Consider the following 16,737-nt stretch of genomic DNA (forward strand, 5'->3'; position numbering starts at 1 on the left):
ATAAATTGTGTGCTGGGTACAAAAATAAGATCACCCCCACACCAAGAAATCCTGCCAGAAAGAGAGAAGTGGTAGAATCTAGGGTGGCAGAGTTCAGCAATGATAGCATGGATTGTACCACTTGAAATTGCAATGAGAGTGTCACAGTTTTGAAAGCACACATTAACAGGGCCGGCTCTAAGGCAAGGCTGGGTGGCGCAGGGCAGCAGGGCGCCGGGCCACCAGGGGGGGGGGCCACACAGCTGCGCCCGCTGCAGCGGCGCTGCGCCTGCCAGACAGCAACGGTGGGAAACGGGGGGGGGGGGGGCGCCGGAGTGATCTTCGCACCAGGGCGCCCGATATGCTTACGACGGCCCTGCACATTAAAACACACACACAAACAAACAAACAAACTCCCTGCAATTAAATTAAAAAATTCTATAACATCTGAGAGAAAGGTTTTGCACTAGCTTGCTATGCTAGTGTTTCTGCTTGGGAAACTATGGAAAATGATCCTGGAGCACTGTGTCCAATTCTAAACACCACAATTTAAGAAGCACATTGACAAGCTACAATGTGTGCACAGGAAGGCGACCAAGATGATCCAGGGTCTGGAAACCAAGCCTTATGAGGAACGGTTGAAGGAGCTGGGTATATTTAGCCTGGAGAAAGGGAGACTGAGAGGAGATATGATAGCTACGGTATCTTCAACTATCTTAAAGAAGGTGCCATGGAAGGTGGAGCAAGCTTATTTTCTCCTGCTCTGTAGGAACCAAATCAATAGCTTCAAGTTACAAGAAAGGAGATTCCGACTAAATATCAGGAAGAACATTCTGACTGTAAGAGCAGTTTGACAGTGGAACAGACTCCCTCCGGATGTGGTGGACTCTCCTTCCTTGGAGGTTAATAAGCAGAGGCTGGATGGCCATCTGTCATGGGTACTTAGAATTCCTGCTTTCCATGGGGTTGGACTAGATAACCCTTGGAACCCCTTCTAACTCTAAAACTCTAAGTTCTGTGACTCTGTACTTGCTGAAAAACTGATTTTTCAATTGATTGATTGATTATTAATTTATTGACTCAGTTTATAAACCACATATTGTAAAACAGCTCAAAAGGATTTAACAGTAAAAAAGATCAACAATGAAAGCAAGTTTTAATAAAAAACAATGAAGACATGGGGAGCATTCCAAAAACAGATATAAAAATGTGAACTGCACCTGTAATCTTAAACTCTACAGTCCTTTTTGTTTTTCTTTTTACTATCTCAGGAATTTACATAATTCAGCTCCATGCTTATGTAAGGCCTGGATGGAAAGCAATTACCAGAGTTCCCTGATTGATTGCTAAGCCATTCTGGGGAATAGTGGGGTCTCTAGCAACTCTCAGCATCCTTAGCAAACCACAGCTCTCATAATTCTTTGGGAGAAGCCATGTCTGTTTTACAGTAGTATCTCGGTGCTTTAAATGCATGCTTCCAATGTGTCCAATGTCATGGGGATGCTTTATAATGAACACGGCATTATCAGAAAGCCTTGGGATCATGAGGACTATCGATCAATCAGAAAGCAAAAGAAAATCATATGTCAACTGATGCTACAGGTGATGGGGCAAGTCTGAATTTTCATGTTAGGGCATGCCAACATAACTTCATCCAGAGCAAAGGGAAGGTGTTAAAACAATTTAGAGTGGAGTGGAGCTAATTAGAGCAAAGAGGCTTCCATCAAGCTGATCTCATCCATCAAATGTCAAAAAAAGGCCGAAGGTGAAACCATTTATCGTTCCTGATAACCTTTCAGTCCCAGGGAGGGGAGATGTCTCTTAAGGAGGGAACTTTCTGAAATGCTGAATTCTTAAAGACACAAGCTCATCCCCACCAGCCCAGTTCATAAATTAGAGTCCGACTGAGGGTGACAAGATTGGTCATGCTTCAGATGTGCCAGTGATGAACCTTGATAGGAGAGAGAGAGAGAATCAATGGTGAGGGAAAGGGGTAGTGGTAGATTTAAAGCCGTCCACAAGCAAATAAAACTTATAAGGGAAGCCCAAATCTCAAAACAACCCATATGAGGACATCCTCCTTCACAACTAAATGCTAACTGAGTACTGTGTGAAAACTAGAGTGGTGATTGTGGAATGAAACAGCTGGAATCGTGCTGCAACATTTTGTTGCAGGTAAGGCTCACATATTATATATACACTGATAGTGATCTTGATTCTCTGTGTGCTAGTCCTTACATAACCAAAAAGCTCCACTCATGCAGAAGAGGGGAATAACACAGTGGTGTAGCATTGGGGGACCGGGGGGCCATTGCCCCGGGCACACAATTGGGGGGGTGTCAACCAGGCATACACACACCGCAGAGATCCCCTTCATGCATCCTCTGTGCCCCACCCCCAACCAGTGCTCGAGCACCTGCCCGGTGGCACCTGGGGCAAGGGCTGGATAAGCACACTCTTCCCCCACTTGGGCGTTTGCGCACGCACCTCCCCAAACCCTGGCAAACTGTGCCATGCCCCTGGAATAACAGGAGGTTTGGAGGAAGTCCAAGTTTTACAGAACAAAGATTTTGCAGGCTCCTAAATAGGGAGGGATTTAAATAACCCCATGGGAACTGCATGGGCTCAACTGACACAAAATGCCAAACAGCTGTTAGAGGGGAGAGAAAACTTGCTATGTATCTATGCAATACATTTCAAGCACTCTTACACCACTTTATGAGTTATTATGGCTCCCCCCCAAAAAAAAAAATCCTGGGAAACTAGTTCAGGGTGCTGACCGCACAAAGCTATCATTTCCTTCACCATGAACAAACTACAATTCCCAGGGTACTTTGTGACAGTTAAAGTGGTGAATGAGTCCTTTAAATGTATGCATGGACATAGCCAGGATTTGTTAGGGGGGGGGGAGAACCTCAGCTATGTATTTTTATTAATTTGTATTGATTTAGGGGGAGCAGCTGCCCCTCCCTGCCCATCGGCTATGCCCATGAATGTATGGTGTGGAAGTGAACCAAGCAGAGAAACATTCCCTGCTGCAACACTGAGTTCCCATCTGCACTGCACATTTAAAGCAGTATCATATCAGTTTCAACAGTCATGGCTTCCCCCAATGCATCGTAGGAGCTGCAATTTGTTCAGGGTGCTGAGAGTTGTTAGGGGGTCCCAATTCCCCCTCACAGAGCTATGATTCTTCTCAAAGTGGTTTAGCTGTCAATCCTTCTTCACAGGGAACTATAGGAATTGTTGCTTTGTGAGGTAAAGAAAGGTTGGCAACCCTCTGCTGCAACAGGGAGCTTCCTGTAGCTGGAGTAATAGAACTCCCACCAGCCTTTGCCAGCATAGTTAAAGATGCACCCTTTTATCCTGGCTTTTGACAAAAGAGTTGCATATTTTAAGGACCCACCTTATTTCTGTGGTTGCAAGTTGTTTAAAACTGTTTTGAACATGGTGCTCTAATTGTTGTAACCTGCCCTGGGACCTTAGGGTGAAGGGCCCGATAATAATAGTGATAACAATATCAGGCAGGGCAGTGCTTTTTTCTGGGGGGGCCGCATACCCCTAAACGTTTTGTGAATCAAAGTTTGGCCTCATTGAGGGGCAATATTTCAATGAGTAGGAAAATGAGAGTACCCCTTAACATTTTGTAGGGAAAAAAACACTGAGGCAGGGGCATGACCAGGGGGGGGCAAGGGGCAGCTGTTTAACTGACCAATTACGTCGTTTCTGTCCCCCCCACAAAAGCCCCCCCCCACGTTACTGTCTGCTACGCCCACGATATCAGGGACAATGAGACTGTGACCCAGGCATAGGCAACCTTGGCTCTCCAGATGTTTTCGAACTACAACTCCCATGATCCCTGACCACTGGCCCTGTTAGCTAGGGATCATGGGAGTTGTAGTTTTAAAACATCTGGAGAACCAAGGTTGCCTATGCCTGCTGATGTAACACTATCTGGAGACAACCCCTGGTACTAGAGTAGCATATGACCCATTACCTGTCCTATTAAGAAGTATACCAAAAGGCAGTGGCGGAGGAAGACTCTCCGGCACCCGGGGCGGGGCGAACCACCCGGCTGCGTCTGCGCGGTGTCCATACAGACTGCCCATGTGTGGCGATCGTACGGACTGCGCATGCGCGACACCTGCACGCACGGCACTCAAGCGGCAGCTCGTACTGACAGCGCATGCGCAGTCCGTACGGTCGCCACACGTGCGCAGTCTTGTCTTGACACCGCGCAGGCGCCGCCGGGTGGTCTACAATCTTCGCTATGGTCTTCAGTAGAAGGCAAAATAGGGGTTAGGATTGTAGGGCAGCATATGTCAATGAGGCAGAGAGTTCCACAGATGCTGCCTGACATCAACGGGGCGGGGGGGGCCAGGACATATCGAAAGGGAAATGTACTGAACAGACCGGGGTCACACGCACATCATATGTTTGGCGCACTGATGGCTTCACCCGAAGAACCCTAAGGATCACAGCCTGTTAAGAGTGTTGCTCTCACAGAACTACTATTAAAGTGTTATAAGACTGCTTTACACGTGGATGTGGCATGGGGTTGAAGGAAAAGGGGTAAAATGATGTCTCAGTAACCCCGTCTCAAAACAATAGATGAGAAGTATTTCTGCACCCAAACGTGCGGTACTACTGTGTGTGTACTTTGTGCGGGGGAGAAGGGGTTGCACGGTGAAAAATCAGTAGCGCTTTTCTTTCCTCAAATCAGGATGTTCCAGGAGCCTTGACACCAAGACTTCCCTCGCCTTGATCGCGCGGGAGAAGGGGAAAAACAACTCAATTTTTACTTCAATGCTGTTGCGCTCCCGGTCCCACCCGTTCTAGGGGGCGCCGGAGCAATACATAGACACTCGCGTCGCCGGCGATTCCAATTTTATTGGAGGTGAAAGTGACTTAGCCCGTCAGGGAGAGGCAGCGTCGCCTGGCCAGGCCTTTTCGGGGATCCGGAGGGCTTGGCGCGCGACGCAAAGTATTGGTAGGGAGTGGAGAGAGAGAGTCCTTAGGCGACCCTTGGGGACCGATTCTCGGCCTTTCTTCTTCTTCTCCTCGCCATCGGGGCGCCTGGTCCCTCGGGCCCGGCCACAGAGACGCCTCGCCGAAGCCTGGGATCGGGCAGGGTGGGGCGCCAGCTCTGTCGAGGGGAGAAGAAAAAGCAGAGAAGGGAGAGGCTGAAATCCGATTTCACACCAATTTGGAAGAGCGACGTCAGCGCTTCTTTGAGTGATCCAAAGCCTCCGAGCGGACAATTTTTTTATTTTTATTTTAAAAAGAATTCCCCACGAGGTAGAAACTTCAAAGGGCGGAAGAGTAGATAGGAATCCGCAAGTAGCCTAGCGCGCAACAACCGACCGTTCTAGACGAGGCTGATTGCCAGTCGTGATAATGGTTATTAATAATATGATGATGAATGGCTTTTACGAATAGGGATCTGATACCTAAACGTATAAGGATAGATACAGTCACAGAATGTCAAATGACCTTGGATAGCCTGGTATTGATGGCATCCATCGTGGTTGTTTAATGTTACTGTTCTTCAAAATAAGTGCATAGTTAGAATAATTGTTCTTTAGAATAACAAAAAAAAGGAATTGTAGGAGGGCGCCCATCATCAACATTACACCAACTTATAAAGCCCTCAATAACTTTTATGCTATTCTTTTTTATTATATATGAACTGGGCTGCTAGACTCGAGAATCCTGGGTTTATTTTATTTTATTTTCACTTTGACTTCTCCCTCTCTCTTCTAATTTCCTTTAAATATCTGCAAATTGACAGGAACGCTGATGTACAGAATGATAGACCTATTCTCGTCAAATGTTTAAATATTGTGGCGACCAACAAAAGAGGTTTGAGACGCCTGCTAGAATTCTCAAACTAGAGGGAAAATGTTGTTATTAAAAATAAACAACGACAACAATAGTAACATGGTTAACTAATAATAGTTAATAATATTAACAATGTTAATAATAGCATTACTAATAATTCATGAACACATTGTTAATGATATTAAGAAATATTTATTTAATTTGTATGAATAGTAAAATATATACAATATCATATATGATATAGCATTAACTGCAGTAATAAATATTGCCTTCTTTAATTTATATTAATAATGCTGCAATGTAACTATTAATAGCCTATCTTTAATTTGTTTAACATCCTTTAAATCCGGTTCTTGCTCTCTAAGGGAATCAGAGCAGTGTTCAAGTAAAGCACAAATAATATTAAGCAAACAGCAGAAAAGAGTAAATTTCACAACAGCCAAAACAACTACCGTTAGGAACATACCCCCAAAACCCCACAAAAAACCCCACATTAAACAGAAAAGTTTTAACGGCCCCCTACCCAAATGCAAGTAGGGAAGAAGCACGTGGGTCTTCCAGGGACTCGGGATAGCGTTAATATTGCCAAAGTCATTTATAAAGTCATTTACTATAAGTAGTGGTGGTGTGGGTGTTAAAAGCCTGCCTTTACACGTCTTTAGTTTTTTCTAGGTCAGGAAGCAAGAACGAAGGAAGAGCGAAAGTCCCTGCGTATTTGAGACAATTTAGCTACCGCAAAATATATTGCTCAAAGTCATTAGGGGAAGAAGAGATGTTCTGTATATATACATCGGTAACGCTCAGGCTATCAATGCCATATGTATAATAATCTCATATTAGAGACGATAATTAAAATATCGTACCGGATTATATCTTCGCCAAGTTGTTTCCACAATCCTGGTTGCGTTTCCTTCCGTCTGTTGTATCTATCCTTAATCCTTTTTCTCGTTTCTAAAAGAACTTTGAATCAAGCTTAGCGAAAGCCTTCTTTGGGATATATGTTTTTTTCCCTCCATCTGTTTGACAAAGAGAAAAGAAGCCTTTAAAAAAATCTATTTTATTTTGTTTCGAAATTTATTATCTCATTCATCCTTTCTTCCCTCTGTTTTGTTTGGCTATTTTGGGGCTGCCTCCCAGTGTTGGTTCCACTCAGAGTAGACCCGCTGAAATCAGTGGAGATGGGCTACTTGGGTTCATATATTTCAGTGGGCTTACTCTGCTTAGAATTTACATACAACGCAGTATTATTTATAGGAGCTATGATTGCTCATTATTACCAATCGTCGTGGCACTTAGGAGACAAACTGTTTTCAAATTCCTTCGGTAAAGCTTACTGGAGTACGCGCTGCAAGAGTTTGTTTGCGCGCGCGCGTGCGCGCCCAGATATATGATGTGGACGTACACTATCAAACGCAAACGTGTTTTTATTATTTTTAAATACCCCCCACCTAAATAAATTAAAAATTCTCAAGCGCGTCATCCGGCACTAAACAGCCACGTTTGCCGTGCTGGATTCCACTTGGATTTCATCCGAACTGCCTGACTGGGATTCGCCCCCCACCCCCACCCCGTTCTAAACAGAGCGAATGGAATTTTAGCACATTGGTGGGATCAAAGGCATGGGGAAGGAAATGGCGATTGCAGTTGTACCTTATGAAACGGGACCCCTAAAGGTCTCTCCCCCCGCACACACGCCAGTCTCATCAGAAATCTGGAAACGGCTCTTATTTGTGGTGGGGAGGAGGGAAAAGTCTGTGGGCTACCCCTTGATATCCCCATCGCTGGATTTACTGAAATCGAATAAAAATTAAAATGGGAGTGTGTGTGTGTGTGTGTGTGTGTGTCCCTTCCTGTAGAATCCAGGAAAACGCCCCCCCCCCGCAATGTACTTGTGAGAATGTGTTTACTGATTTATTTATTTTCATTCTGGATTTATTGCTGCATTTTCCTGAGATATGCTTTGTAAGCAGCTTGGATAACGCTGCGTCTGGGCGGCTGATCAACGCGGCTGAAATAAATAAATACCCCACAGATTTTAAATCACTAGTTTATTTTGGGCTGGGGGGGGGCGATCGCGTGCAGGTTCTCAGGATGGCATCCCTAACAAGGGGAGGTCGGACAATCCATTCATAATCTGTTGTTTAAAACAAACAAACAAACAAAACCAAACAAAAACGCCATTGATTCCATCAGGAGAGATTCCAGCAGGTGTTGGAAGTCTCGGTGGGAACAATGGATATGAAAAGTGTTGGGGAGGGGCGGGATAGAGGGGGAAAGGATCTGGATCCCGCTTCCCAGCACTGAAAAATATATTCAATTTCAGTCCATTAAACTTGCTTCTGGTTTATGCCCAGATAGGATTAAAATCCATGAATGGTGGATCCGTGTGTTTTTTCGGCTGTTTTAAAAGTTACAACGAACATCAATATAATTAAATGAGAACCATTGTTGAATTATGATTATGATTAAATTTATTACCTGCACTTCACCTACAGATCCCCTGGGCAGGATACAATTTAAAATTCAGAATTTAAAACTGTTAAAACATAATACAGTCACAGGAACAGGGTATTATTATTATTATTGATTCGACTAGATTATAGAATCAAGTTTATTTATTTCAGTGGGTCTACTCTGAGTTAGTCGGATACAACCCATTATTATGCATTGATCCAATTTTAGGAGCCGATTCCTAGGGGCCAAGATCCCTTTGCCGCCTCGCCATTAAAATATTTGAGAGTGCTACTCTCCCTCCCGCCCAGGTTGATGTGCATTATTATTCAAATGGTGTGTGCGAGCGGCGTGTAATGATCGATTATGCCGACGCGGCTTACCTGGGCTCCCCCAAAACTTTATTCAACTTGGCACCACTGCCAAACAAACGTCTAAACCCCATGCATTTTCGAGGGAAAGTTTTCACACCCGTGTTTGACTTTCATGCTGAAATAAATGTAAAACACATCCCTGAGGAAATCATTGTCATGTCTGCAGTCGCGATATCAATTCCTCCTATATAACCTTTGCATTACCGAAACTATTTTTGGACAGTTGGATCCTGACCCCAAAGGGAGATAATTAGTTCGTGGTTTCTAAATCGTGTTTACTTGGGACAGATTATATAAATCGCAATGAAGCGGGTTTCCGATGCGTAGTGCAATAGGGCGCAGGCAGAGATGGCCGTTTAGGTACTGATCGCCAACAGTTCGCTTATGGACCTCATTCCCGCGGAACACACACACACTCATCAGTTCAGGTCGCGATTCCAATCTAAGCGTTTTTGTAGCCGCTTCTTATCCGTGGGAATAAATCCGCAGTTTGATTCCATGCGCGTTTGCTTGGGAGTAAATTCAGTGTACTGCCTTCTTTGCTAGGAAATCTATATGGGCTTGCTGCTGTAAACGCGTGATTAAACTCTGCGCAATCCTGGTACCAGTGCCACTGACAATTGTGCGTGCGTGCGTGTGTCCAATCAGTGGATTTTAAAACTACTTAGGTTTGTTGGCTAAACTATGTGAGCACCTTGAGACAGAGAGTGGACAAACAAGAAGCTGCTTTATCCCATTGGCAGCGCCTCTCTAACAATTCAGTCTCTCTCCCAACCCTACCTGGAGATGCCCGGGATCCAACCGGACCGGAGACCTTCTATGTGCACTGGCGTAGCAACTCCCGCCGGCAATCACCCAAAGCTGCTGAGCTTTTTGTGGGACATCGCCCTACCCAACCACCCGGAGGGACTGTGGCTCCCAGTCGCCCTGCCCCTGCCCCTGCCTTTTTGTGCTACTGTCTGCGACGCTCTCCCACTGGGCTAAACAAACTTTATCTGAAATATCATCTGAAAGTAGATTACTCCAAAACTAGGGTACAACCTCCCATTTGCTTCCTTATATTCAGCCGTCAACTGCCATAGATGTTGGTGGAGTCAAGAAAATCAACGTTTGAAGGAGGTGGACTTTGGTAAATTTCGAACGGGGACTTGACTGTTCCTCTCAGCTAAAATAAATAAACGAAGCCAGCATCACAGACCCAAGCCAATTTTAATCTGGTGCAACCCCCACTGTGTAAAGTGAAACATCCTCCCAGGAAAGCGAGTGCCTAGGGTAGGATAGCACCCATCGAACTCTGTCGGACTTACTTCTGAACAAGTGTAGGACTTCGGGGAATTCATTGAGAATAAGGCAATGTACCACCTGCCCTCTCGGAGCGAAGGTCAATGGCTAGGAATCACAGGCGAGGAGAGCGCCGCTGCGCTCAGGACCTGCTTCTGGGCTTCCTTTGGAGGCGTTGGGTTGGCCACTGTGACCACCACAGGAGACTTTGGCCTGATCTTTTGTTAACCCCGGTACAGATCTAACGACACTGTACGCATGGGGGTGGGGGTAGGAGGGGCAACTGCCCCCCTAAATCACTAAAAATAAATACAAATCGGAGGTTATGCCCCCCCCTAACAAAAGCCTACTCCCTCTAACAAAAATCCCGGCTACGCCCATGATTGTAGGTTGCACTGAGATCACCGCTCCAGGCAGGGGCGAGTCTATTCTGAAACTAATGAAGCTTCAGCTTGAAGGCCCCTTATCTTGCAGGGGCCCCAGAAGCAACCTCAGTCCAAATCGTTTTTTTAAAAAAATGGGTCTAGTAGACCTAATTTGAGCTGCATTGATTTGAGTGAAATTGCTTGGTTTTAACAAACCCAATGTTTAAGAGTAAATACCACAGATGTTGTAAAGGTTGTTGCAAACAACCGCATTGAAGAAGATAATATTAGTTACCCAGACCTGTTGCAGAACTATTGCTGGTTGCAAAGGGGCCCCCATAACAGTTGAAGCTTCAGGGCCCCCCAAAAGTAGGTCGGTCACTGACTCCAGGTAGTTACAAACCCAAAACGGCTGCGGAAAGCAAAGGAAAGAAAAGAAAAGCCAGTGGTGGCATAGAGATTAGACTGCCGGATTTGGACCCTGGGAGGTCAAAATGATTACTATGATCAATCACCACAATAACCCTGTGAGGTAGGTTAGGCTGAGAGGCAGTGACTGTTTCCAAGATCACCTAGCGAGCTTCATGGTCGAATGGGGATGTGAACCCTAGTATCTTAGGTCCTAGTCAACACTCTATCTACTGCACCACAGTGCCCATGAAATTTTCTGCGCACCCTTGCCCCACTGCCTCTTAGTCTAACCTAACTCACAGAGTTGTTGTGGGGGTTAAATGAGGAGAACCGCAAATTACGCTTTCGCGTTCATTGGTGGCGAGGGGAATGGGAAATAGATAGATGATTAGATAGATAGATAGATAGATGATTGATAGATAGATAGACAGACAGACAGACAGACAGACAGACAGACAGAAGATAGATGATAGATGATTGATAGATAGCAAACCAACACCAGAAGTAACTCTACAGTACTGCATCGCCAGGAGGCTAGGAATCGAGGCCACCGAATCCCCAGTCGCTGCGGAGAGATCCCTTTTCCTTTCCGGGAACTCCTAAATAGCATGTTATATTTTTAACCTGTTCCAAGTCGCAGAGCCTGTTGGAACTTGACAGAGGGCGTAGAAGAGCAGGCACCTGCTTCGGGAAGCAGGTTGGTGTCCACCTCGCCCCGTTCTCATTGAGTGACCGCAGAGTGGCGGGGGGGAGGAAGGAGTGTGTGCCTTTCCTGTGATTTATGCCTCGGCCAAGGCGTGTAGGAGCGAGCTTCCCGCTCGACCGCGCTGGCTCTGAAGGCTCCGCTATAAATTACCCACTCGCCGCTGCGCAAAAGCTGCCGAAGGCTGGCGGGGAATTAAAAAGCCCCAGAATGGGCCCTTTGAACGCCAGGAAACCACATTTTTGAAAAAGGCAAAAGGAGGGGAGGAGGGGGGAGGAGGAGAGCCAGGAAAGGCTAATTAAGGGAAGGTTCCCTCACTATCCCCTTTTCCCAACAGACATCGTGGAAGTACCAAAAGTCAATTGATCGCGACTCATGGGAGATTCGACTTTTCCAACGGAGAAAAGGGTGTCGCTGGCACATGTTTCCAGGAAAAGCATCCAGAAGTCTTAGGGCCCCTTAAAAAATATGCAACCTCCTGATCCCCTGTGAGTGCACACTTGAAAGTAAGCATAATTGTGTTGCATAGGAAGCTGCCTTATACCGACTCAGACTGTTGGTCTATCTAGCCGGAAGCGACAGTGTTTCAGACCAGGGGTTTCTTCCGGTCCTTCCTGGAAATGCTGGGGTTTGAACCTGGGACCTTCTGGGCGCAAAGCTCTACAGCTGAGGCAGGGCCCATTCGCTATTGTCTGGGGTTGGTTTAGTCAGTGGGATTGACCTCCTAGCCAAGGTTGCAAACCTAGGGCTGAGGATGCGATGACACCACGCCTCCACCGCAATGCTGTAGGACTTTAACGCTCACCAGAGCCCCGGCCATCGTAGCTAATAGCCGGGAAGGATGTTGGGTAAGGTTGGAGTCCAGCAACATCCGGAGAGCCACAACTCACAACTTCCCTGTTACTGTAGAATCCGGGGCAAAATCTCCAGCTTCCTCCATTGATTCTGAACGGCAAAGAGATCCCATAGGCAAGAATGTAGCCACCGGATGGGCGTTCTCATTGGCGAATGTTCATCTTACATAAAAGGAAAATATAAATCCAGTCCTCTTACTTATTGGAAAACCATCAAAGCAAACGGCCAATGTTCTGCCCTAATGCTCTCCAGGAACCAATCAGATTAGCAAGGATACCAGGCTGCCTGCACATATTTATGATGTTCTGCAATGGTTCCCTGTTGCTATCCCATAGACGAGCCTCTCCCTGCACCCGTTATCACAACATTCCTGGCAACGGGTCTGGCAAGAACAGCTCCCTTCATTCGATGCTAGAAGCGGGAAATTAGGACCACCGTCCACCCCAAAAAGCATTCGATTCGCGAGTCCCCTGGAGGCAAAACTAAACCCTGCGAAAGACTCCTTAAAACAGAGCGAGATATCATCATCCTGGGTGAAGTGTTTTTATGCTTAGAATCTTATTTTGGCATTCAGCTGTATAGGCTACTGTATAATTTTGTTGGTGGTAGTGGTTGTATCCAACTAAATTCTACTTCGAGTAGGCCCATTGAAATTAATACACCCAAGTTAGTCATGTCCATCTATTTCAAATGGTCTTCTCTAACATTTGCTATATTAGAGCAGCGGCGGGGGGGGGCGGCGACCCTGTTTAACGCGTGCTTAGGTCGCTTTTGCAGCCCTGTAACTGTTCCAGATGTGATCCTTACGTGGAATAAAGTAACGGGCTGGATCCGTTTCATCCGCATAAAACAGCTCCTATCTAAAACTATTGTGGAGGGGACTCGAATTGAAACCGAATTCCGACCTGCTCCCCCGGGAGCTTGGTTGGAAAAATGGAGGTGGGTCGGAGTGGGTTTTGTCCCGCAACAGAGCGCACACGGCCTGGGGTGCAGAGTTCTGCTTCAGGAGCGCCCGCGGGAGTGTGTCTGTAGATCAGCCCTTTTATCTGAATGGAAAGGGGCACTCTGCAAAAAGCAATCTTGATTCTGTGCAAATAAAATTGGAGCAAACCAAACCGAAGCAAGGAAGGATATCTCCCTCAGAAGTAGGGAAGGGGCAAAACGCACTCCTCGCCACGTCCCCTTTCCTGGATTGTATCCTCACTAGGGCAAAGTGGGACACTTTGGTGCTAAACCGGCGTTTCTTGCAGGTCTCTCCGTGGAAAGGCTCGGGATCAACGTTACTTTATTCTGCTGCAACCGGATATAAGAAAAGGAGTTAATTCCGAGTGCTAATGACAGGGATCTCGAGGTATGAAAAGAGGAAATCCTCGTTGGTTTTGACAAACCGGAGCAATAAGTAAAAAGATGGGCGGGGTGGGGGGCGGAATCCAGCCAGCGAGGCCCAGGAAATATGTAAAGGCAGTCCAACTTAAGCCAGGGAGTCGCCCTTAAGTAGTGCCGAAAAGTGACTCTTTTGGCAAACTGCTCTGGCAACCAAAGTCGGACGAAGCAAAGGTGGGCGGGGGTTGGGGGTTGGGATAAAGAAACCCCAGCGAAGGAAATGGGTTGGATTTAAGCAGGGTTCCCCAAAGCCGGCTTGTTAGCTGAAGGGGAGGGAGGTTGAAGCTAAGATTCCCGCTAAAAGTGCCAGGTAGGAAGATCTCCTGCTCTTTGGCGGGGAGGAAAATGTGCTCTGCTATTGGAAAGAGAAGAAGAAGAAGAAGAAGAAGAAGAAGAAGAAGAAGAAGAAGAAGAAGAAGAAGAAGAAGAAGAAGAAGAAGAAGAAGAAGAAGAAGAAGAAGAAGAAGAAGAAGAAGAAGAAGAAGAAGAAGAAGAAGAAGAAGAAGAAGAAGAAGAAGAAGAGCATTTCTAGATGCGTCCTGCACGCTTTCGGAGAGGTTCTTGTGCGCCCTGGACCGCTGGGTGCGCATTCCTTCTTCGCAACTCTCCAACCCAGCTGCATCTTGTAATATACATATACCTATTTATCATAGCTGCCAAGTTATCCCTTTTTTTTAAGGGAAATTCCCTTATGCTGAATGGGCTTCCTCGTGAGAAAAGGGAAAACTTGGCAGCTATGCTATTTATATTTATATATTTTACGTTATAATGCCTCCACCCTTCTGGAGGAGCCAGTCGTCGCGGCCCCCCTTTCTCTCGCACCCTTTCCACAACGACCCACCCCTCTCCCTCCCTCTTCCCAGTTGGACCTGGCGGCCAGCATGTCAGAGTTCACGAATCTGGTTAGGCGCTTTTAACTTCCAGCTGTAAAAAGACGGATATTAAAGGCCTCTAATGGATCCCGCGCGAAAGAAGGGATACATTTTCACGTTTCAGAACGGGGGCGGGGGGGCGTAGAGAATTGCGTCTGGGATAACACACACACAGCATTAAACATTCGAAAGGAGTGGCGGGTGGAAGGAAAGACACCATCAAAAGCGAGCTGAGGAACGCGCTGTCCCCAGTCTCACTCACTCACTCACTCACTTACTCACTCACTCACGCACGCACACCCTGCACCTGGCATTTGAGAACAGAGTGAGTAGGTTCGAGGCTGTACAAGGGCATTTGGATAGGGCGTGTTTTCTTTCACCTGGCAAGTTATGCGGCAGAAAGGCAGGAGATATCAAGAATGGTCAAGGTGATAGGAAGACCTGCTATAAGCTAATAGAAGGAGGCAGGGGTGCAAACTTAAATAAAATGCTGGGGGCAGCAGGTAAGCCCTGACTCGCATACTCAATCGCAAGACGTGGTGCATGCACACCCTTTGAATGGTAATGCGAATCAACTTGAGGAGGGCGACCCCTCAAATATTTTATTGGGGGCCCTGAAGGGACGTCTGCCCCTAGGAGTTGGCTCCTATGGAAGGAGTTGTGTGCATGTGTTTAAGAAATTACTAGTAGGGGAGGGGGCGCATTCCAGTATACTTCCCAATGATATCTCTGTGTGTGCGGAGAGGTTTTTCCCCACTCTCTTATAATACTGGAACTTGGGACCAAATGAAGCCAAGTAAATAGCTTGTTAAGGCACTGCTCTGCCTCAAAGAGGCTCCCTTTTGCTGCTGTTCCATGGGCAGATGTGAAACAGCAACCTAAGTGTCTTTGAGTTGTTTGCTCCTGCAGGAATAGCCAAGGTTTTGAATGACACTGAGCTCTTCTTCTGTTCATTTGGTTCTTAGGGTAGAAGCATTCTGGAGAGGGGGAAGCTGAACCACTGAAGAAAGCGGGGGGGGGGGGACGGCTCAGTGGTAGAGCAGGGCTGACATTTTGGCATCTGAGGCAAACTACAAAATGGTGCCGCTCCTGTCAGGGAAGGAGGGTTGAGTGAATATCAGGAACAAGGGGGAATCAAATCAACCTTACCTGATGGTGTTCCATAGTGCCAGAAGCGGTTTAGTCCTGCTGGCCACATGACCTGGAAAGCTGTCTGTGGACAAACGCTGGCTCCCTCGGCCTGAAAGCGAGATGAGCACTGCAACCCCATAGTCGTCTTTGACTAGACTTAACCATCCAGGGGTCCTTTACCTTTTTACCTTACCTGATGGTTGAAGTACTGGTACGATTCAAATGGGCCTGCTCTAAATCAGCCCAAGATAGCCCAGAAGGCAGCCACCTCCTACCTAAGAGTAGGAGGATGTCAGGAGTACCTCCCATTGTCAGAGAGGATGCTGTAGAACAGGCATCCCCAAACTTCAGCCCTCCAGATGTTTTGGACTACAATTCCCATCATCCCTGACCACTGGTCCTGTTAGCTAGGGATCATGGGAGTTGTAGGCCAAAACATCTGGAGGGCCACAGTTTGGGGATGCCTGCTGTAGAAGCAGCAGGTCCAAGGAGCGTGTAATAGCAGCAGCAGGTGACACATTCATCGGAGGCCAGATCTGCTGCCCCCGTGGATTTTGCCACCTGAGGTGGTCACCTCATCTTGCCTCAGGGGTGGGCAAGCCCTCTGGTAGGGCATTTGATTTCTGCACAGAAGGTGCCTAGTTCGATCCCTGGCATCCCCTAGTAGGGCTGGGAGGGTCTCCATGTCCGAAAGCCTGGAGAGTTGCTGCCAGTTAGTGTAGGCAATGCTGAGCTAGATGGACCAACTGACTGCCTCAGTAGAAGGCATGTTCTGATGTTTTTAAACAAATTGCCTAAGTGACGCTTGGCATGTTTGATGAAAACAAATTTAGCAACAGAGGAATGAAACAGGGTTGTGGTCCAACATTAGTCAGAGTAGACCCATTGGAATTTATCAGCACTAAATTCAGCAGTAGGTGTGCTAAATTTCAATAGGTCTATGTGTATAAATTAGATGGAGACAACCCAATGATTCTCACAAAAATGGACATGGAAAGAATGATGTTCCCAAAGTCTTTCATTTTGCACACCTTGAACAGTTTGAAACACACCTTAAGTTAGAGCCAAGCTTGGAAAGTTTAACAGAACAA

At 46.6% G+C, this 16,737-nt stretch overlaps 1 long non-coding RNA gene across 1 annotated transcript; it reads right to left on the reverse strand.

Moving 5' to 3' along the window:
- Positions 1-1,035: 1,035 nt before the first annotated feature.
- Positions 1,036-4,090, reverse strand: LOC148686633 (uncharacterized). Its single transcript, XR_015948795.1, has 2 exons — positions 3,977-4,090; positions 1,036-1,930 (listed from the first exon to the last, which is right to left on the reverse strand). It is a non-coding gene; the product is annotated as an uncharacterized LOC148686633 (long non-coding RNA).
- Positions 4,091-16,737: the final 12,647 nt, after the last annotated feature.

This window comes from Zootoca vivipara, chromosome Z2 (assembly GCF_965207765.1).
Source record: "Zootoca vivipara chromosome Z2, rZooViv2.hap1.1, whole genome shotgun sequence".
In the NCBI taxonomy this organism is placed as follows: domain Eukaryota; kingdom Metazoa; phylum Chordata; class Lepidosauria; order Squamata; family Lacertidae; genus Zootoca; species Zootoca vivipara.